This window comes from Apium graveolens, chromosome 6 (genome assembly GCF_009905375.1).
Source record: "Apium graveolens cultivar Ventura chromosome 6, ASM990537v1, whole genome shotgun sequence".
Lineage (NCBI taxonomy): Eukaryota > Viridiplantae > Streptophyta > Magnoliopsida > Apiales > Apiaceae > Apium > Apium graveolens.
Genome location: NC_133652.1, coordinates 188,052,340 through 188,074,673, shown reverse-complemented (window position 1 = coordinate 188,074,673; position 22,334 = coordinate 188,052,340). Strand labels below are relative to the sequence as shown.

Genomic DNA, 22,334 nt, shown 5'->3' with positions numbered 1-22,334 from the left:
ATCTAATACTCCTTATGCATATATATAGCTATCCTATAAGTTTGAGCTTCAAATTCATTCACAATCTCTTCCTAAAAATCATGGAAGAAGAGGGTGAATAGTGTTTTTCAAGAACTTAAATTTTTGTTCTTGAGTTTTTGTTTAGATTAAGCTTGGATAAGGACTTTTAAGGGTGATTCCAAGCTAATTACTTGATTCTCCACTCTCCAAGGAAGGTATAACCCCTCCAAACCCTAACTTTACTTTGAGTGTTAGGTTTAGTTTTGTTGTTATGGTTCATGAGAAGCATGATTCTTGTAGACTTAGAGTGTGGTTGGTTTTGTAATGGGTTGGAGTTCCAATTCTTGGATTATTGATTAATGAACTTAAGTATAGTTTTAATTCATGTTTGAGAATAATATAAATTGGAGAACTTGAGGTGTTGGGGCTGTTGTAGTATGATATGGATGGATTTTGGTTGTATGAATGAATTGTGGTTTATTGGTGGTTGGTTTGGAGTAGAATAAAAATTGGTAATCGCGTAAACATAAACGTCGTAATGTCCGATCTACTTAAACTGTTTTTGCTCTTAACATCAGAACCCGAGAACTCACTGTTAGGATTTGACCATTGCCATGATTAGATATTTCATGTTACGAGCTTCGTTTTGATATGTGGTTCGTTTGAAACCGATGTACGGTTTAGGAGAAACGACCGTTTTAAGTAACTGCGTTTCGTGAACGAACCATTACCCCTCGCCTTACTTTGAAACATAGGTTAAAGACCTTAAAAGACTAATTGGAGTATGAATCATTTATTTAAAGTGTATTAGGCAGTTGGTAAGGCACTCGCGAAAGAATCGCCTTAAAACCCTTAATGGTTAATTTATTAAAAATGGTGGAGCCGAGGGTACTCGAGCGACTTAAGGGAAGGGTTGAGCGCAAAGCGAGTGTTAGAGTCTAATTGGTTAAATTATAGATTCATAAGCGAATTTGGTTTAATTCCAACTTATATGTTGTTTATAGGTTACCAGACTCGTCCCAAGCCATTTGTCACCCCCAATTGCTCAGGCAAGTTTTCTACCCGTTATACTGTTGTTGTGATGTATATATGTATATGCATTATCCTGTGATAAGTGCATGATTGTTATTAGCGAATCTTGCGATATATTGGAGCATGTTGATATGGTATATATGCATACTTGTTTCGTAATCTTGATATCTAATTGTTGATTCAAATGCTTATAGTTGCATAATACCTATGCTAGAGATAAGCAGTAGTTGCGTATACCCTTAGTATAGGGGACCCAGAGGTGAACATTTTCTAAAACCGGGAGTCGATGTTCCCGAGTATATTATATATATATATATTTATATATATATATTGATATAGTTTTCAAAACTATCAATCGAATAAGGTTTATTCGATAACTTTATTTTAAATAATGAATATTATTTGAATATTCATTCGAGGACTTAGGACTCTGTTTATTCTACTTATTGAATATTATTTGAATATTCATTTGAGGACTTATGACTCTGATTATTTACTAAATAATATTCTTTATTTTATTAAAGAATAATGTTTCGATAATCAAACTTATTTTCGATTATTCAAATAAAGATAGTACTTTCGTATAAGTATATCTTTGGTTATTTATTATTCATTTCAAGTATAAGTTTTAAAACTTTTACTTCAATTATTTTTATAAGGATTATCCTTATGGGAATATTATTTAAATGATAATATTCAGATATTTTCTAATATATCGGGACTGATTTACTTTATTAAATCAGCATTACTCCAAACACTCTTTAAAGTGTTTTCGAGTCTTCAAAATGATTTTTAAAAGTTAGAGCGGATCCCAAAACTCATTTTTATATTTAAGATCTTCCTTTTAAAGGGGATTTAAATACTCGCTCAAAACCTGAGGGATCCGGCTCTGTGGTGTATTTTCTATTCACAACGAGGTTGCTGTTTTGGTAAATGAATTGATTACTTACTCAACATTCGGGAAGTAAGTCCATCTATTGAGTCGGCATAAGCAATATGGGCTCAGTGGGCGTCCATGAACGTGTAAGTGGCTCAGTGGGAGTCCATCAAATGCGTAAGTGGCTGAGTGGCAGTCCAGCATAAGGTCCTATTGCGACCAGGGTGATGACCAGTGGGGAATTCGTCCATCTACTAGTAGAAAAGGTTACTTATTGGTATCTTTTCCTGATCAGCAAGATATCGGGTTTATGCCAAAATTCTTTTCCTTTCTAAAATTCATTGGATATTACAAACTCTGTTCATACTTTACATAACAGAGGGTTCCAGGAAATGTATAAGAGATATATATATATTTATATATATATGGATATATATATCAGGACTAAATAAAGTATCTCGAAACTTCATTTCATTCAATAATATATCAAAGATTGAATCTATTCAAGTCTTAACTTGTGGTCTCATCTATGGGATGACCTTTTGAAACCTATAATACTTTAAACAATGGTAGTTCATGTAGTTTTATAAATGATATAAGTATAGTGAAGTAATTGGTAACTTCATCTTCCTTTAAGCTTATATCCAGTAAGTATCTACCTTACACTTGATAAAGGTTTCCAGTAAGTTATCCATTTAGATACTTGCATTATTGTTTACACTATATATTATCTTGCGAGCTGTAATGCTCACTCTTTCTTCATTTCTTCATCACACAACAACAGTTAGGAAAGATGGCCAGACTCAAGCAGACCCAACGCAAGCGCGTGGGAAGCATCCCGCGTCTTCCCGTTGATGTTGTAGCTGCTATAGCTGCAGAGGTAGATCTATTGGTAGATCAGGCATTCTACTTTTGGGAACCAAATATTGTATAATTATAACTTGCGGCAGATAATGGCAATTAACTGTAAACTTATCAAGTAATCATTTTGGGTTGTAATAACTTTTAAATTGTGGATTCAAGGACTTGTACTTATTTCAATTTCATCTCTGAGACTATAACGGGTTGTGGTGTGTGTTAGTGTGGGGTCACAGCATGAGGTTATTTATTATTAATTAAGTTAAGTGATATTATGAAAGAAAGACCATGATGACCCGGATCCCCGACCCCGGATCTGGGGGTGTTACAAACGGGCCACTGGATGTCAGCTCCAAGGCCTCTGAAAGTAGTCCCAAGTGCAAGGGTGAGCTCCTGAGCGAACCTACTCTGCGACTCATACATTGCATCCATCCTTCTATACTGGGCATCAACCATCCCAGCACCTTCCTGGGCTCTAGAAGAGCCCGCCTCGTCACGAACCTGACTGGGCCTAGCCATGGTAGCATCAGCTGCCGGACGCCCTCCTGGAAGACGATATCCCAAGCCATGCTCCTCGGGCTCTCCACCCGTCCACTCCTGCATCGTATTCAGAGTCGGTGAGTCAATAGGAGTGACCGACTGCAGATCTGCAGCTGCTCGTGAGAAGGCCAATGAACTCCCACTGCTCTGCACAGCTTCGTGACAGTAGATGCATAAGGGATGTTGCTGTGTTCCCCCCTCAAAAACTTCAAAATCCCATGGTAGATGAACTCACCAAGGTCCACATAATACTCCTCATTCAAGATCCCCCATAACAACCTTGCTCTCTCGACTGTAACCTCATGTGCATGTGAAGTAGGCAAAATATTAGCACAAATAAAGGCATTCCATGCACGGGCATACCTATTTATCACAACCGCCGGAAAAGAATGATACTCGTTAGATCCCGTCTTGAACTTCCACACCGTGCCCGGCTGACAGAGGTCAGCCACAATCAAATCCAAATCAAAATCCTCGGGGGTCTTTATGTTTTTTTTGGTTTTTCTGATTTTTTCTTGTTTTTTTATAAGGCAATAAAAATTCTGACAGTAGGGTCCTGAGCGGCCGCCCAGGATTTCCAGGCGGGCACCCTAGACTCCGAGCGGCCGCCCAGGATTTCTAGGCAGGCGCCCCAGGGGTTTCTGGAAAAAACTTTTTTTCTGCCCAATTTTCTGATTTTTTTGGGTTTTTTGGATATGGTACTAAATTCTAAAGGTTCCTAAAGGTTAAAGCCTTGGGTTGCCTCCCAAGAAGCGCTTCTTTTACGTCATTAGCTTGACGTAGAGGAGTTCGATCAAGTTGACAATAAAACGGCACTAACCACTTCCTGGTTTGCCGTGTCCCTATAGTAATGCTTCAATCTCTGACCATTAACCTTGAATGCTTGGCCCAGATCATTCTCAAAAATCTCCACTGCTCCATGTGGAAACACAGTTTTGACGATAAAAGGTCTAGACCACCTTGATTTCAACTTTCCAGGAAAAGGTCGGAGATGAGAATTGAATAAAAGAACTTGTTGCCCCAGCATGAATGACTTAGGAGATAGCTTCCTGTCGTGCCATCTTTTTACTTTTTCCTTGTACATTTTGTTGTTCTCGTACGCTTGAAGTCAAAATTCATCAAGTTCATTTAACTGAAGCATTCGCTTCTTCCCAGCTGCATCTAGATCAAGGTTCAAATTTTTCAACGCCCAATAAGCCTTATGCTCAAGCTCCGCAGGTAAATGACATCCCCTCCCATAGACAAGTTGAAATGGGGACATCCCAAATGGAGTCTTGTATGTTGTTCTATAAGCCCAAACAGCTTCATCGAGCTTTAAAGACCAATCTTTCCTTGACGGACAAACAACTTTCTCTAGAATGCACTTGATCTCTCTATTAGGCACTTCAGCTTGACCATTAGTTTGCGGAAGATAGGCAGTAGCAACACGATGATTCACATTGTAGCGCTGCATTATAGAAGTGAACTTACGATTGCAGAAATGCAACCCCTCATCATTTATGATTACTTGTGGTGTTCCAAACCTTGTGAATATCTGCTTATGGAGAAAATTCAACACTACCTTTGCATCATTCGTCGGTAGAGCCTTCACTTCTACCCATTTCGAGGCATAATCGAATGCCAACAAGATGTACTGATTATTGCAGGACGAGATAAATGGTCCCATGAAATCGATTCCCCAAACATCGAAGACCTCAACTTCCAACATTACATTTAAAGGCATCTCATCCTTTCTAGTAAGATTCCCCACTCTTTGGCAACGATCACACCTTAAAATGAACTGATGTGCATCCTTAAACAACGTAGGCCAGAAAAAACCTGCTGGCAAAATATGAGCTGCCTTATTTTCACCACCATAATGTCCACCATAAACTGTGGAATGGAAGTCTCGTAATATCCCCTCCGTCTCACAGAATGGGATACATCTCCTGATGATCTGGTCAGCTCCCTGCCTAAACAAATATGGTTCATCCCACATGTACCACTTCACCTCATACAAAAACTTCTTCTTTTGAGCTGCATTCATATTATGAGGCATTATATTGCTGACAAGATAGTTCATAATATCTGCGAACCATAGCTTTTCCTCCTGAACTGCGAACAACTGCTCATCCGGAAAAGATTCGTTGATCAATGTCTTATCATGTGAAGTCGACCCGGGATTCTCCAATCTAGAGAGATAGTCAGCTACTTGATTCTCAGTACCTTTTCGATCCTTGATCTCTAACTCAAATTCCTGTAGCAAGAGCACCCAATGAATAAGTCTAGGCTTCAAATCCTTCTTTGAGACCAAATAGTGAATGGCAGCATGATCAGTGAATACTGTCACCTTTGTCCCAAGCAGATAAGATCAAAAATTTTTGAAACCAAAGACTATAGCCAAGAGCTCCTTCTCAGTAGTGGTGTATTTCATTTGATCTCCATTTAGAGTCTTACTAGCATAGTAGACCACATGAAAAAGATTATTCTTGCACTGCCCAAGAACTGTTCCCACTGCATAATCACTCGCATCACCCATCATCTCAAAAGATTCTGTCCAATCAGGTGTCGTAATAACTGGTGCAGTTATCAAACTCTTCTTGAGAGTCTCGAATGCTTCCAAGCATTCATCATCAAATTTGAAAGGCACATCTTTCTCGAGCAAGTTGCACAATGGCTTAGATATCTTCGAGAATTCCTTGATGAAACACCGATAGAAACCCGCATGACCAAGAAAACTACGAATTCCTTTCACAGAAATAGGTGGTGGAAGATTTTCAATGACTCCCACCTTGGTTTTGTCTACCTCAAGACCTTTGCTAGAGACTTTATGCCCAAGAATAATGCCTTCACGCACCATAAAGTGACATTTTTATGATATGTGGCATTTTATACCACTTAGAACATCTTATAATGGCTTGAATTGATGTCTTGAAATCAGGTATTTTATGTATTTAATGCGTTTTTCTAGTGTTTTTGCATTTCAGGGTATAACTTGCGTATGTAGGAAGAATTCATCAGAAATAAGCCTAGGGAAGTGTGTGGCATTGGTTGTGGAAAGATGGGGGCAGAACGCAGCAAAATCAGGAGTAGAATTCAGAATTTTCCAGAAGGTGCTTGGTCGCCCGCTCAGGATTCTGGGGCGGCCGCCTGGGAGCTTGGGCGCCCGCTCAGGAATCTGGGGCGGCCGCTCAGGGACGAAAATTTTAATACTGAATTTTATAATCCTTATTCTGATGGACTTCTGAGACGGCTGGTTCTTGTGGGCTTCTCTATAAGTAGTTCTCAGAGACGTTTCACATAAGTGTGGTATCAAGCAAGGAGCAAGGAGAGAAGGAAGAAGACCGTTTTAGCACATCGCAATGAAGAAGAGGAAGCATACATTTTCTTGTGATTCTTTTATTCGTTGTATCAGTGGATGCTAGTTTTCTTTACTTTGATCCTTATTACTCTTGTGACATACTCTGGTTTTAATAAGTATTTTTATTAGTTTATATTGTGTGTATTATCATGTTTTCATATAAACCCATGGTGACGATGAGTTCTATCATGGGCTAATCGTGATCATGGGGTCATAACGGATTTACCATGGATTTTTTTAGTTAGTTGTTTAATACCTTGGTGTGTGATGATTATATGATATCTAGCATAGGTTGTGCTTATTCGTCTTATATGCGTCGCGAACATATAAGATAGTCTGTTAATCTCCTGTGAAGCGACGGTGGATCTTGAGGTTTAGAACTTGCCATGCTAGCATAGGTTCGTGTATGTGTATGCATGATTAGTGGGTAACTCTAACCGTTTTACTTGCCCTGTGTAATCTTAATGAATAACTTGTGCTTAAATCGTAATGTTGTCAAATTCTGTAGACATATAGGGTCTCAACATAATTGATGCCTATTCAACTTCTATCTTAATTGTGGATGATTGGTAGAATGGTATTAGTACAACGAAAGTTGGCTTTTATCAGTTTCGTGTTGTTCGATTAATATCATCACCGTTACATGCTAAGGGTAATAACGATAACTATTGAAGGAAGTAGTAATGAAATTATGATCTCATGTATGTTTAATATTGTTAATTCAAGTGTCAATTAAGTGTTTAATTCTCGTAGTTAATTGTAGTTAATAATTAGTTAATAAAATTTAAGTGTTATTATCTTGACATTGAGAAGTAATCATACATTGGTGAGTAAGTGTTAATTGAACATAATTATTCTGAGTCTCTATGGGAACGAACTAGAAATTATACTATATTACTTGCGAATGCGTATACTTGCGTGAATATTAGCGCGTGTTTTATGCCTAACAAGTTTTTGGCGCCGCTGCCGGGGACTCGGCGTATTTGTATAATTTATGTACTTGCCATCAGTGGTCATTAGGACTCATTGATTAAGACGTGTTATTTATTGTTTCCGGTTGTGTTTCAGGTACTCTAGCGAGCATTTATGTAAACACGTTCTCGCACTTGCAAGAGAACTTTAGATATGGCTGAGGAAACAGGCTCAGTTCTTGATATTCCGGAGAAGATAGATTTTGAAGATTCGGATAAAGAGAGTCAGCAGAAAGAACCAATAATCATGGGTGATCGTATAGTTCCAGCAACAGATCAAGCTCTTATGGACTTTTCTCGACCTAAATTGATGACATTCAGTCAAGCGTCCTTCATCCGGCTATTCAGGCTAATACTTTTGAAATCAAGTCGGGCACTATTCAGATGGTGCAGAATTCTGTTTCTTTCGGTGTTGCTGCGACTGAAGACCCCAAAATGCATATCAGGAATTTTGTCGAGATCTGTAGTACTTTCAAATATAATGGTGTGACTGATGAGGCTATCAAGCTGAGGCTTTTCCCATTCTCTCTGAGGGATAAGGCTAATGACTGGTTATATTCTAAACCAGCTGGGTCCATCACTACTTGGCAAGATCTTGCGTAAAAGTTCTGGTGAAGTTCTATCCAATGGCGAAGACTGCAGCTATGAGGAGTGCTCTTACTCAGTTTGCGCAGCAACCAACAGAATCTATGTGTGAGGCTTGGGATCGCTATAAGGAGATGTTGAGAAAGTGTCCACATCATGGTATGCCTGACTGGATGGTGATCACTGGTTTCTATAATGGTTTGGGGGCCCAATCTCGGCCCATGTTCGATGCAGCAGCTGGAGGCGCCTTGTGGGCCAAAAGCTATAATGAGGCTTATAATCTTATTGAAACTATGGCTACAATTGAGCATCAAAACCCAACTCAAAGGATGATGCCTGGGAAGGTAGCTAGTATTCTGGAAGTCGATGTAGCTACAGCTATTGCAGCACAGCTCCAAGCGCTGTCTTTGAAGGTCGATTCTTTAGCCAACTATGAAGTCAATCAGATAACTATGGTCTGTGAGCTTTATGCAGGCTCTCATGCTACGGATTAGTGTTCTCTTGTTAATGAATCTGTTCAGTATGTGAACAATTATCAGCGACCGCAGCAGCCTATGCGAGCTACTTATCATCCTAACAACAGAAATTATCCCAATTTCAGCTGGAGCAATAATCAGAATGCTGTTCAGCAACCATAACAGCAACCTATAAGTAAGCAGTTTAATCCACCTGGATTCCAACAACCACAACATTATGCTCAAAGGCAATCATATCCTCAACAAGGAGGTGCTGCTCCACCTTCTAGTGCTGATTTCGAGGAGCTCAAGCTGTTGTGCAAAAGTCAGGCTGTTTCTATCAATACCTTGGAGAATCAAATTGGTCAAATAGCCAATGCCGTGCTCAATCGTCAACCTGGCACACTTCCCAGTGATACTGAAGTGCCAGGCAGGAACGAAGCTAAAGAGCAAGTCCAAGCTATTACTTTAAGGTCTGGAAAAGTTGTTGATGCTGAAAAAGTAAAAGATGGAAAAGCTGAAGTTGTAGATGAAGAAGAGAAGCAAAAGTAGAAAGCGGCAGAATCAAGGAAGACTACTGTTGAACACACTCTGCCTGAGGGTAATACAGGGAAGAAACAGCTCTATCCTCCACCACCTTTTCCTAAGAGATTGTAAAAACAAAAGCTGGATAAGCATTTCGATAAGTTTCTGGAGGTGTTCAAGAAACTTCACATCAACATACCTTTCGCTGAGGCTCTGGAGAAAATGCCTAGTTATGCGAAATTCATGAAGAGTATTCTTTCACGGAAAGTGAAAGTGGATGACCTTGATACCATTGCTCTAACGGAAGAGTGCAGCGTTGTGCTGCAACAAAAATTACCTCCAAAGCTTAAAGATCCAGGTAGCTTCACCATTCCTTGCACCATTGGCAAGTTGTCTTTCGATAAGTGCCTGTGCAATTTGGGAGCGAGCATCAATTTGATGCCATTGTCTATCTTCAAAAAGTTGAATTTGCCTGATCCAAAGCCCACCTACATGTCTCTACAATTGGCTGATCGTTCTATTACATACCCATGAGGCATCGTGGAGGACATGTTAGTAAAGGTGGATAAGCTCATCTTCCCTGCAGACTTTGTCATTTTGGATTTTGAGGAAGATAAGAAGATTCCCATAATCTTGGGAAGACCTTTCTTGGCTACAGGTCGTACCTTGATTGATGTGCAAAAAGGTGCACTTACTATGAGAGAGCAAGATCAGGATGTAACATTCAATGTCTTCAATGCGATGAAATTCCCTACAGAAGTTGAGGAGTGCTTCAAGGTGGATTTGATTGATTCTGCGGTAACGACGGAACTTGATCATGTGCTGATGTCTTAGAAAAAGCCTTAGTGGGGGAATTTGACAGTGATGATGAGGAAGGCAATGAACAACTATAATATCTAAATTTTTCTCCTTGGAAGCGGAAGCTAGACATGCCATTTGAATCTCTTGGTAACACTGATCTCAAGAATGCTGAAGGAAAGCTCAAACCATCTATTGAGGAAGCACCTACTTTGGAGCTTAAACCATTTCCTGAACACTTGAGGTATGCTTTTTTAGGTGATGCATCTACTTTACCTGTTATTATTGCATCTGACCTTTCAGGTAGTGAGGAGGACAAGCTCTTGAGGATTTTGAGAGAATTCAAATCGGCTATCAGATGGACTATAGCAGATATAAAAAGGATTAGCCCTTCGTACTGTATGCATAAAATTCTGCTAGAGGAAGGTAGTAAGCCGATTGTTGAGCAATAGCGAAGACTTAATCCTATCATGAAAGAAGTGGTGAAGAAAGAAATTCTGAAGTGGCTAGATGCAGGAATCATATATCCTATTTCTGACAGTTATTGGGTGAGTCCCGTGCAATGTGTACCTAAGAAAGGAGATATAACTGTGGTAGCAAATGAGAAGAACGAGCTCATCCCCACTCGAACAGTCACACGATGGAGGGTATGCATGGATTACAGAAAGTTGAACAAAGCCATGAGAAAGGATCACTTCCCTCTTCCATTTATTGATCAGATACTTGACAGGTTGGCTGGTCATGAGTATTATTGTCTTCTGGATGGCTATTCAGGGTATAATCAGATTTGCATTGCACTAGAAGATAAAGAAAAGACTACCTTCACTTGTCCATTTGGCACGTTTGCTTTTCGCAGAGTTTCGTTTGGCTTATGTGGTGCACCTGCCACTTTTCAGAGATGCATGATGGCTATATTCTCTGATATGATTGGAAATAATATCAAAGTGTTCATGAACGACTTCTCCCTCTTTGGACATTCGTTTGATGAATGTTTGAATAATCTTCGTTCGGTGCTCAAAAGGTGTGTGGAAACTAATTTGGTGCTCAATTGGGAAAAATGTCACTTTATGGTGCGTGAAGGCATTATTCTTGGGCATAAAGTCTCTAGCAAGGGTCTTGATGTGGACAAAGCCAAGGTGGGAGTCATTGAAAATCTTCCACCACCTATTTCTGTGAAAGGAATCCGTAGTTTTCTTGGTCATGTGAGTTTTTATCGGCGTTTCATCAAAGACTTCTCAAAGATATCTAAGTCGCTGTGCAACTTGCTCGAGAAAGATGTGCCTTTCAAATTTGATGATGAATGCTTGGTAGCATTCGAGACTCTCAAGAAGAGTTTGATAACTGCACCAGTTATTACGGAACCTGATTGGACAGAACCTTTTAAGATGATGTGTGATGCGAGTGATTATGCAGTGGGAGCAATTCTTGGGCAGCGCAAGAATAATTTTTTTCATGTGGTCTACTATGCTAGTAAGACTCTAAATGGAGCTCAAATAAACTACACCACTATTGAGAAGGAGCTCTTGGCTATAGTCTTTGGTTTCGAAAAATTTTGATCTTATTTGCTTGGGACAAAGGTGACAGTATTCACTGATCATGCTGCCATTCGCTATTTGGTCTCAAAGAAGGATTCGAAGCCTAGACTTATTCGTTGGGTGCTCTTGCTACAGGAATTTGAGTTAGAGATCAAGGATCGAAAAGGTACTGAGAATTAAGTAGCTGACCATCTCTCTAGATTAGAGAATCCCGGTTCGACTTCACATAATAAGACATTGATCAACGAATCTTTTTCGGATGAGCAGTTGTTCGCAGTTTAGGAGGAAGAGCCATGGTTCGTAGATATTGTGAACTATCTTGTCAACAATATAATGCCTCATAATATAAATGCAGCTCAAAAGAAGAAGTTTCTGCATGAGGTAAAGTGGTACATATGGGATGAACCATATTTGTTTAGGCAGAGAGCTGACCAGATCATCAGGAGATGTATCCCATTCTGTGAGACGGAGGGGATATTACGAGACTGCCATTCCACAGTTTATGGTGGACATTATGGTGGTGAAAAGACGGTAGCTCGTATTTTGTAAGCAGGTTTTTTATGGCCTACGTTGTTTAAGGATGCACATCAGTTCGTTTTAAGGTGTGATCATTGCCAAAGAGTGGGGAATCTTACTATAAAGGATGAGATGCCTTTAAATGTAATGGTGGAAGTTGAGGTCTTCGATGTTTGGGGAATCAATTTCATGGGACCATTTATCTCATCCTGCAATAATTAGTACATCTTGTTGGCAGTCAATTATGTCTCGAAATGGGTAGAAGTCAAGGCTCTACCGACGAATGATGCAAAGGCAGTGTTGAATTTTCTCCATAAGCAGATTTTCACAAGGTTTGGAACGCTACAAGTAATCATAAGTGATGAGGGGTCGCATTTCTGTAATCATAAGTTCACGTCTATGATGCAGCGCTACAATGTGAATCATCGTGTTACTACTGCCTATCATCCGCAAACTAATGGTCAAGCTGAAGTGTCTAATAGAGAGATCAAACGCATTCTAGAGAAAGTTGTTTGTCCGTCAAGGAAAGATTGGTATTTAAAGCTCGATGAAGCTGTTTGGGCTTATAGAACAGCATACAAGACTCCACTTGGGATGTCCCTGTTTTAACTTGTCTATGGGAAGGGATGTCATTTACCTGCGGAGCTTAAACATAAGGCTTATTGGGCGTTGAAGAAGTTGAACCTTGATCTAGATGCAGCTGGGAAGAAATGAATGCTTCAGTTAAATGAACTTGATGAATTTCGACTTCAAGCATACGAGAACAACAAAATGTAAAAGGAAAAAGTAAAAAGGTGGCACGATGGGAAGCTATCTCCTAAGTCATTCCTGCCGGGGCAACAAGTTCTTTTATTCAACTCTCTTCTCCGACTTTTTCCTGGAAAGTTGAAATCAAGGTAGTCTAGACCTTTTATCGTCAAAACTGTGTTTCCACATGGAGCGGTGGAGATTTTTGAGAATGAGTCAGGCCAAGCATTCAAGGTTAATGGTCAGAGATTGAAGCATTACTATGGGGACACGGCAAACCGGGAAGTGGTTAGTGTCGTTTTATTGTCAACTTGATCGAACTCCTCTACGTCAAGCTAATGACGTAAAATAAGCGCTTCTTGGGAGGCAACCCAAGACTTTAACCTTTAGGAACCTTTAGAAGTTAGTACCATATCCAAAAAACCCAAAAAAATCAGAAAATTGGGCAGAAAAAAGTTTTTTCCAGAAATCCTTGGGGCGCCCGCCTGGAAATCCTGGGCGGCCGCTCGGAGTCTGGGGCGCCTGCCTGGAAATCTTGGGTGGCCGCTCAGGACCCTACTGTCAGAATTTTTTTTGCCTTATAAAAAAACAAGAAAAAATCAAAAATACCAAAAAAACATAAAGACCCACGATTCCTCTCCCACAAACCCATGTTTTCTCTCCCACGAACCCCACTCATACTCTAATTCTAACCCTAAATCTTATCCTATATATACACACAACTCCTCCATTTACACTCCCATATACTTTCAACTTTAAAACTCTCTTCCACACTCAAAACACAACTCTTAAACACTTTTTCTCAGTTTCAATGGAACCCAAGAGATCCCGAACTATTGATAGCAGCAGCACCATTCTAACTACTGATTCTTCGAGGGGAACTACTGCGAGACCCCGTTTGATGGATAGAGCTGCTGATGAGGAGTATACTAGGCTTCTGACTAAGCCGATTTTGAAGGAGAGGGGATTTTTACCATCGGGGAGGGATGGTGAATTGTTACCGATGATTGCGGAGAAAGGGTGGATTTCTTTTTATGAGTCACCGGAGGCGGTTCCAATGAGTGTGGTTCGCGAGTTTTATGCGAACGCCAAGTCTGAAAAGAATGGGTTTACTGTTGTTTGTGGGCTTACTATAGATTATTAGCCTGAGTTGATTCACCGTGTTATTGGGCAGCGACAACGGAAGCCCACGGAGGAGAATTGGAATGAGAAGACCCCCGAGGATTTTAATTTGGATTTGATTATGGCTAACCTCTGTCAGCCGGGCACGGTGTGGAAGTTCAAGATGGGATCTAACGAGTATCATTCTTTTCCAGCGGTTGCGATGAATATGTATGCCCGTGCATGGAATGCCTTTATTTGTGCTAATATTTTGCCTACTTCGCATGCACATGAGGTTACAGTCGAGAGAGCAAGGTTGTTATGGGGGATCTTGAATGAGGAGTATTATGTGGACCTTGGTGAGTTCATCTACCAAGGGATTTTGAAGTTTTTGAGGGGGGAAACACAAAAACATCCCTTATGCATCTGCTGTCACGAAGTTGTGCAGAACAGTGGGAGTTCATTGGCCTTCTCACGAGTAGCTGCAGATGCCGGCCGCTCCTATTGACTCAGCGACTCTGAATGCGATGCAGGAGTGGACGGGTGGAGAGCTCGAGGAGCATGGTTTGGGATATCATCTTCCAGGAGGACGTCCAGCAGCTGGTGCTACCATGGCTAGGCCCAGTCAGGTTCGTGATGAGGCAGGCTCTTCTAGAGCCCGGGAAGGTGCTCGGATGGTTGATGCCCAGTATAGGAGCCTGTCGAGGAGGATGGATGCGATGTATAAGTCGGAGAGTAGGTTCGCTCAAGAGCTCACACTTGCACTTGGGACTACTTTCAGAGGCCTTGGAGATGACATCCAGTGGCCCGTTTTTAGTGAGGACTCTGCTTATCCGCCTCCTGACACTCCACCCTCTGAGGGTGATGATGATGATTTCTCCGAGTAGGTATACCCTGTGTTCCTTTCTACTACCTTCACTGGGGACAGTGAAGATTTTAAGTTTGGGGGTGGTAGTTAAGGAATACTTTAGTTCATATAGTTGCATATTTTTGCCATATAACAGTTTTTTTTATTTTATAGCTTTATTTATCATGTCATTTAGCTCATGCATATACCATGATCCATTTTGCGTTGCTTTACCGATTGATTTGTGATATTGATGCAAGTGTAGTGATAGCGTTAGAGTGATGATTGAGTTTTGTAGGTTGACATGCATGCTAGAAACACTTGTAATTTCACCAAGTCTTAGAGTATGCTTAAGGACTAGATGGTTGTCATGGTTTGATGGTTTTTGAGGTTAATCTATTTATTATGCTTAGAATTTATGATAGGCCCTTTATGATAAAAGGCATGAAAAGAAAAAAAAATTGGAGTAAAAATTGGAATTTATTACTAATTGTGGCTAGGTGTCAAATGGCTAGTAGCCGGCTCATATTTTTATGTGAGTAGTCTAGGGTTGAGCAAGATGGAGCGAAACGCACTTGCTCAGAAATTTGAAAAAATAGAAAAAAAGAGAAAAAAAGGGAAAGAAAAAAAATAAAGAGTTAATGCATAATTGATCACGAGTGGGCTCTTTGGTATTCGAGTTATTAAGTTCTTAGGGGACTTTGTGCCTAGTGACCTAAGGCTTTTATAGTCTGGGATCCGCTAACCTAACGCTCGCTAAATGGATGCCATTGCATAAGTCTTTTGTGGACCTCACTCATTGCACGGTCAAATAAACATTTGTTGTTGTGTTGAATAAAAGCATGATTGCATAATAAGCTCCACTGCTCTTGAAGTGTTATAAGTCATTTTATGCCTAGAATTTATTCTTCATATAATCATGTGATTGCCTTGAGGATAATCGAGTTATGATAATTGATCAAGTTATTGTCTGAGTAATCATACATTGTCTGAGTAATCATACATTGAGAAGTAATCATACATTGGTGAGTAAGTGTTAATTGAACATAATTAGTCTGAGTCTCTGTGGGAACGAACTAGAAATTATTCTATATTACTTGCAAACGCGTATACTTGCATGAATATTAGCGCGTGTTTTGTGCCTAACAAGTTTTTGCTTTCTGCTCACTCTCTTTATCCGAATCTTCTATATTATTTCAATGACTCCCACCTTGGCTTTGTCCACCTCAAGACCCTTGCTAGAGACTTTATGCCCAAGAATAATGCCTTCACGCACCATAAAGTGACATTTTTTCCTGATTGAGCACCAAATTAGTTTCCACACACCTTTTGAGCACCGAACGAAGATTATTCAAACATTCATCAAACGAATGTCCAAAGACGGAGAAGTCATCCATGAACACTTCGACATTGTTTCCAATCATATCAGAGAATATAGCCATCATGCATCTCTGAAAAGTGGCAGGTGTACCACATAAGCCAAACGAAACTCTGCGAAAAGCAAACGTGCCAAATGGACAAGTGAAGGTAGTCTTTTCTTGATCTTCTGGTGCAATGCAAATCTGATTATACCCCGAATAGCCATCTAGAAGATAATAATACTCATAACCAGCCAACCTGTCAAGCATCTGATCAATAAATGGAAGAGGGAAGTGATCCTTTCTCGTGGCTTTGTTCAACTTTCTGTAATCCATGCATACCCTACATCCTATGACTGTTCGAGTGGGGATGAGCTCGTTCTTCTCATTTGCTACCACAGTTATACCTCCTTTCTTAGATACACATTGCATGGGGCTCACCCAAGAACTGTCAGAAATAGGATATATAATTCCTGCGTCCAGCCACTTCAGAATTTCTTTCTTCACCACTTCTTTCATGATAGGATTAAGTCTTCGCTGTTGCTCAACAGTCGGCTTACTACCTTCCTCTAGCAGAATTTTATGAATACAGTATGAAGGGCTGATCCCTTTTATATCTGCTATAGTCCATCCGATGGCCGATTTGAATTCTCTCAAAATCCTCAAGAGCTTGTCCTCCTCACTACCTGAAAGGTCAGATGCAATAATAATAGGTAAAGTAGATGCATCACCTAAAAAAGCATACCTCAAGTGTTCAGGCAATGGTTTAAGCTCCAAAGTAGGTGCTTCCTCTATAAATGGTTTGAGCTTTCCTTCAGCATTCTTGAGATCAGTATTACCAAGAGATTCAAATGGCATGTCTAGCTTCCGCTTCCAAGGAGAAGCATTTAGATATTGTAGTTTCTCATTGCCTTCCTCATCGTCACTGTCAAATTCCCCCACTAAGGCTTTTTCTAATGCAATAGACATCAGCACATGATCAAGTTCACCTTTTTGCACATCAATCAAGGTACGACCTGTAGCCAAGAAAGGTCTTCCGAAGATTATGGGAATCTTCTTATCTTCCTTGAAATCCAAAATGTCAACGTCTGCAGGAAAGATGAGCTTATCCACCTTTACTAACACGTCCTCCACGATGCCTCGTGGGTATGTAATAGAACAATCAGCCAATTGTAGAGACATGTAGGTGGGCTTTGGATCAGGAAAATTCAACTTTTTGAAGATAGACAATGGCATCAGATTGATGCTCGCTCCCAAACCGCACAGGCACTTGTCGAAAGACAACTTGCCAATGATGCAAGGAATAGTGAAGCTACCTGGATCTTTAAGCTTTGGAGGTAATTTTTGTTGCAGCACAGCACATCACTATTCCATTAGAGCAACGGTATCAAGATCATCCAGTTTCACCTTCATTGAAAGAATATTCTTCATGAATTTCGCATAACTAGGCATTTGCTCTAGAGCCTCAGCGAAAGTTATGTTGATGTGAAGTTTCTTGAACACCTCCAGAAACTTACCGATCTGCTTATCCAGCTTTTGTTTTTGCAATCTCTTAGGAAAAGGTGGTGAAAGATAGAGTTGTTTCTCCCCTGTATTACCCTCAGGAAGAGTGTGTTCAACAATAGTCTTCCTTGATTCTGCCGCTTTCTCCTTTTGCTTCTCTTCTTCATCTACAACTTCAGCTTTTCCATCTTTTGCTTTTTCAGCATCAGCAACTTTTCCAGACCTTAAGGTAATAGCTTTGACTTGCTCTTTAGCTTCCTTCCTACCTGAGACTTCAGTATCGCTGGGAAGTGTGCCAGGTTGACGATTGAGCACGGCATTGTCTATTTGACCGATTTAATTCTCCAAGGTCTTGTTAAAAACAACCTAACTTTTGCACAACAGCTTGAGCTCCTCGAAATCAGCACTAGAAGGTGGAGCAACACCTCCTTGTTGAGGATATGATTGCCTTTGAGCATACTGCTGTGGTTGCTGGAATCCAGGTGGATTAAACTGCTTACTTATAGGTTACTGATATGGTCGCTGAACAACATTCTGATTATTGCTCCAGCTGAAATTGGGATGATTTTTGTTGTTAGGATGATAAGTAGCTGGCACAGGCTGCTGTGGTCGCTGATAATTATTCACATACTGAACAGATTCATTAACAAGAGAACACTGATCCGTAGCATGAGAGCCTGCCCAAAGCTCACAGACCATAGCTATCTGATTGACTCCATAGTTGGCTAAAGAATCGACCTTCAAAGACAGCGCTAGTTTCAGAATACCTGCTACCTTCCCAGGCATCATCCTTTGAGTTGGGTTTTAATGCTCAATTGCAGCCATAGTTTCAATAAGATTATAAGCCTCAGTATAGCTTTTAGCCCCCAAGGCGCCTCCAGTTGCTGCATCGAGCATGGGCCGAGATTGGGCCCCCAAACCATTATAGAAACCAGTGATCACCATCCAGTCAGGCATACCATGATGTGGACACTTTCTCAACCTCTCCTTGTAGCGCTCTCAAGCTTCGCACATAGATTCTGTTGGTTGCTGTGCAAACTGAGTAAGAGCACTCCTCATAGCTGCAGTCTTCGCCATTGGATAGAACTTCACCAGAAACTTTTGCGGAAGATCTTGCCAAGTAGTGATGGACCCAGCTGGTTCAGAATTTAACCAGTCCTTAGCTTTATCCATCAGAGAGGATGGGAAAAGCCTCAGCTAGATAGCCTCATCAGTCACACCATTATATTTGAAAGTACTACAGATCTCGAAAAAATTCCTGATATGCATGTTGGGGTCTTCAGTCGCAGCACCTCCGAAAGAAACAGAATTTTGCACCATCTGAATAGTGCCCGACTTGATTTCAAAAGTATTAGCCTGAATAGCCGGATGAAGGATGCTAGACTGAGTGTCATCAATTTTAGGCCGAGAAAATTCCATAAGAGCTGGATCTGCTATTGGAACTATACGATCACCCATGATTACTGGTTCTTTTTGCTCACTCTCTTTATCCGAATCTTCAAAATCTATCTTCTCCGTAATATCAAGAACTGATTCTGTCTCCTCAGCCGTATCTAAAGTCCTCTTGTGAGTACGAGAACGTGTTTGCATAAACGCTCGCTAAAGTACCTGAAACACAACCGGAAACAATTAGTAACACATCTTAATCAATGAGTCCTAATGACCACTGATGGCAAGTACATAAACTAAACAAATACGCCGAGTCCCTGGCAGCGGTGCTAAAAACTTGTTAGGCACAAAACACACGCTAATAATTCATGCAAGTATACGCGTTCGCAAGTAATATAGAATAAATTCTAGTTCATTCCCACAGAGACTCAGACAAATTATGTTCAATTAACACTTACTCACCAATGTATGATTACTTCTCAATTTAAAGACAATAACTCTTTAGATTGATTAACTAATTATTAACTACAATTAACTACGAGATAGAGACACTTAATTAACACTTGAAATAACAATATTAAACACACATGAGATCATAACTTCATTATTACTTCCTTCAATAGTTATCGTTATTACCCTTAGCATGTAACGATGATGATATTAATCGAACAATACGAAACTGATAAAAGCCAACTTTCGTTATACTAATACCATTCTACCAATCATCAATCAATAAGATAGAAGTTGAATATACATCAATTATGTTGAGACCCTATGTGACGCCCTCAATCTCGGGGTCAGGAAATGACGACTCATACACCTCTAATCTAATAATTAAATAAGCATAAACCCCGATTAACTACTATCAGGATCAACAGGATAAAGTATGAGACAAGATCACAACTACCAATCATAAAATATAACTTACAAACCCAAAATATTATTGAATAATCAATATCGATTCCGGCTGGGAACCGACAGATAACCCATTGTATCTTTAAACACTTCTTTCTAGGCGTGAGCTCACTCATAATTACCACTACCTGCTCTGGCAACCGGAAGCCCTCAACAAGGTAGGGACCACCAGGTACGCTCTTACAAGCAGTGCGCCTAAGCCTGGCCATCTTCTTGCTTAACTGCCATGGTTAGATTAAAACAAAACACATGAGTATAAAACTTAACAAGTTACTATATAGCAGTTCTACAATATCAATTCACAATATGCTTTACCAAACTCAGGGCATTCTACTTTATCTGATCTAGGTGGCAGATTTCCATCTTTTGGGTTAAGGAAAGGTTTCTGAAGAATAGTATGGGGCTTTCAGGGAACAAGGCTCAAGGCAGGACGAAAGCCGACATTCATCACAAATCATTAAAGGATCAGAATAAATCTTTCAATAGAGGAAAGCAACAGTATTTCAATATATAGAATCAATCATATGATCAACAATTTCAAGAATCAGGGTTCTCGAGCTTTAAGCTTCACGATAACATAATCAACTCTTTTCAAAGCAATAAAAACCATTTTCATTTTCAAACATTAATTTACTGAACAAAAAGTTTTAGTTTCCCCTTTTTAAATAATCAGTTAGAACCCTTGATTGGATCACTTATCTTTCCATTTCATTATGTACGGGTGATCAGCCCGTACCGACCTCTATCCGGTCTTTAAGGTACCAATCGGCATAATTTCAGCCTTAAGTTGGACTAGCCCCGCTAGCCTCTTACCATGACTGGACTAGTCCCACTAGCCTCTTACGTCCCAATCCAATCCATCAGGAATTCATTTGGAAAACCTTGAGTTGGAAAAACAAATAGGTTTTCAAAAATCCATTTTTATCATTACCAAGCATTTGAAATCATTCGGACTCTTTCAAGTCGAAACTCATTCTTAATTCAGATTTTAAGGAAAACAAAGTTCAGGGAGTGATTCAAAGGTACGCAAGGAACAATTCATAAGAATTCTGTATCAGGGATAATAAAGCACTTAAGTTAGAAGGATCAACATTTGTTTAGGGATCAATAGGATGATAAAGAGAAACAGGGTATCATTAAACAGGGTTAACAAGGATAATTAGAGGGTTCAATATGATTCATGGCTTAATAGATAACTTGAACAGAAAGGACATATTATCAAAGGGTGGAATCAATAAGCTTATCAATAACAAATTATCAAGAACAAGGGTACTTCAAATCAATATCAGGGTTTCATAATTAAACAAGGGTTTCATAATTAAACAGTTCAATACTCTACATGGTATGAACAACATTCTCTTTTTAACCATTTACACAAGTAATCAGAGTTACTTGCATGGATTTGCTTTCCTGAAGGTTGAACTACTGCCACCTAGTAAATCCTTTCCTTTCCTAGCCTGAATGCCCTCACGCTCCGAATCTACAATAAAACCAAAACCTTAATTAGATTCTCAACCTCGTTCCCGGAACGATCACTCTATACGATAACTCGATTATATCCTTGACTCGAGCATACGAATATAGCTTATACATATAAGCACATAGCACATATCATATCTCTTTTCGTAACTTTTATATCCTTATATAATTAATAATCGAAGCGCACTTGCTTATTCTTAGATATTTCTCAAATCACACTATTATAACTCTTACGAGTACATGATTTATTCACAACCAAACATTTACGTCCATAACTATCACTTATATCTTTTAAAACAAACAACTTAGTTCCCCTTTTCTTTTATTCCTTAATTGGAACCACATACTACAATCAAGCAAACAAATTCATTGATATTTACTTATACACCTTCAATCATCCTTTTGATCATCAAAACCAAGTTTTTTGACTTTTAATCCCTATGGCCTATTCGGCCTTACCACACAAAATCAACCAAATACTCACTTTAGTTCACATAAACACATAACTCATTCAAACACCATTAAAGAATCATTCTCCTTTCTTTTAATCATAAAAATTCGAACCATAATCAAATATATACAATCAAATTTCTGAAAATTACACCATGCATCTTGAATCTTAGCATAATCCAACATTTAAACTAACACCCTTTTCTTTATCAACAATAATTCGAACCAAAACATACATACATGCTCACATGCAATTCAAATTCATCTCTTCATTATATCAAACACTCATTTTCATTGATTTAACCAACTACATTTCTTAAAACAAATCCAAGAATTTGAATTTCACCTAAATCACAACATGCATGCATCATCTCAAGTTTATAAATCAAAAATCAATAGTAATTATTCTATACTTTCTATCAACAACTATCCACCATCAATTTCATTATCAAAAATCAACTTGATCTCTTTTAAAAAAACAAAAACCCATTTGGCTTTATAGAAAACACCAAA

At 39.5% G+C, this 22,334-nt stretch overlaps 1 non-coding gene across 1 annotated transcript; it reads left to right on the top strand.

The window, feature by feature from the left end:
- Nucleotides 1–18,543: 18,543 nt before the first annotated feature.
- LOC141669799 (small nucleolar RNA R71) lies at nucleotides 18,544–18,650 on the top strand. The gene has a single exon (XR_012554057.1). It is a non-coding gene; the product is annotated as a small nucleolar RNA R71 (small nucleolar RNA).
- Nucleotides 18,651–22,334: the final 3,684 nt, after the last annotated feature.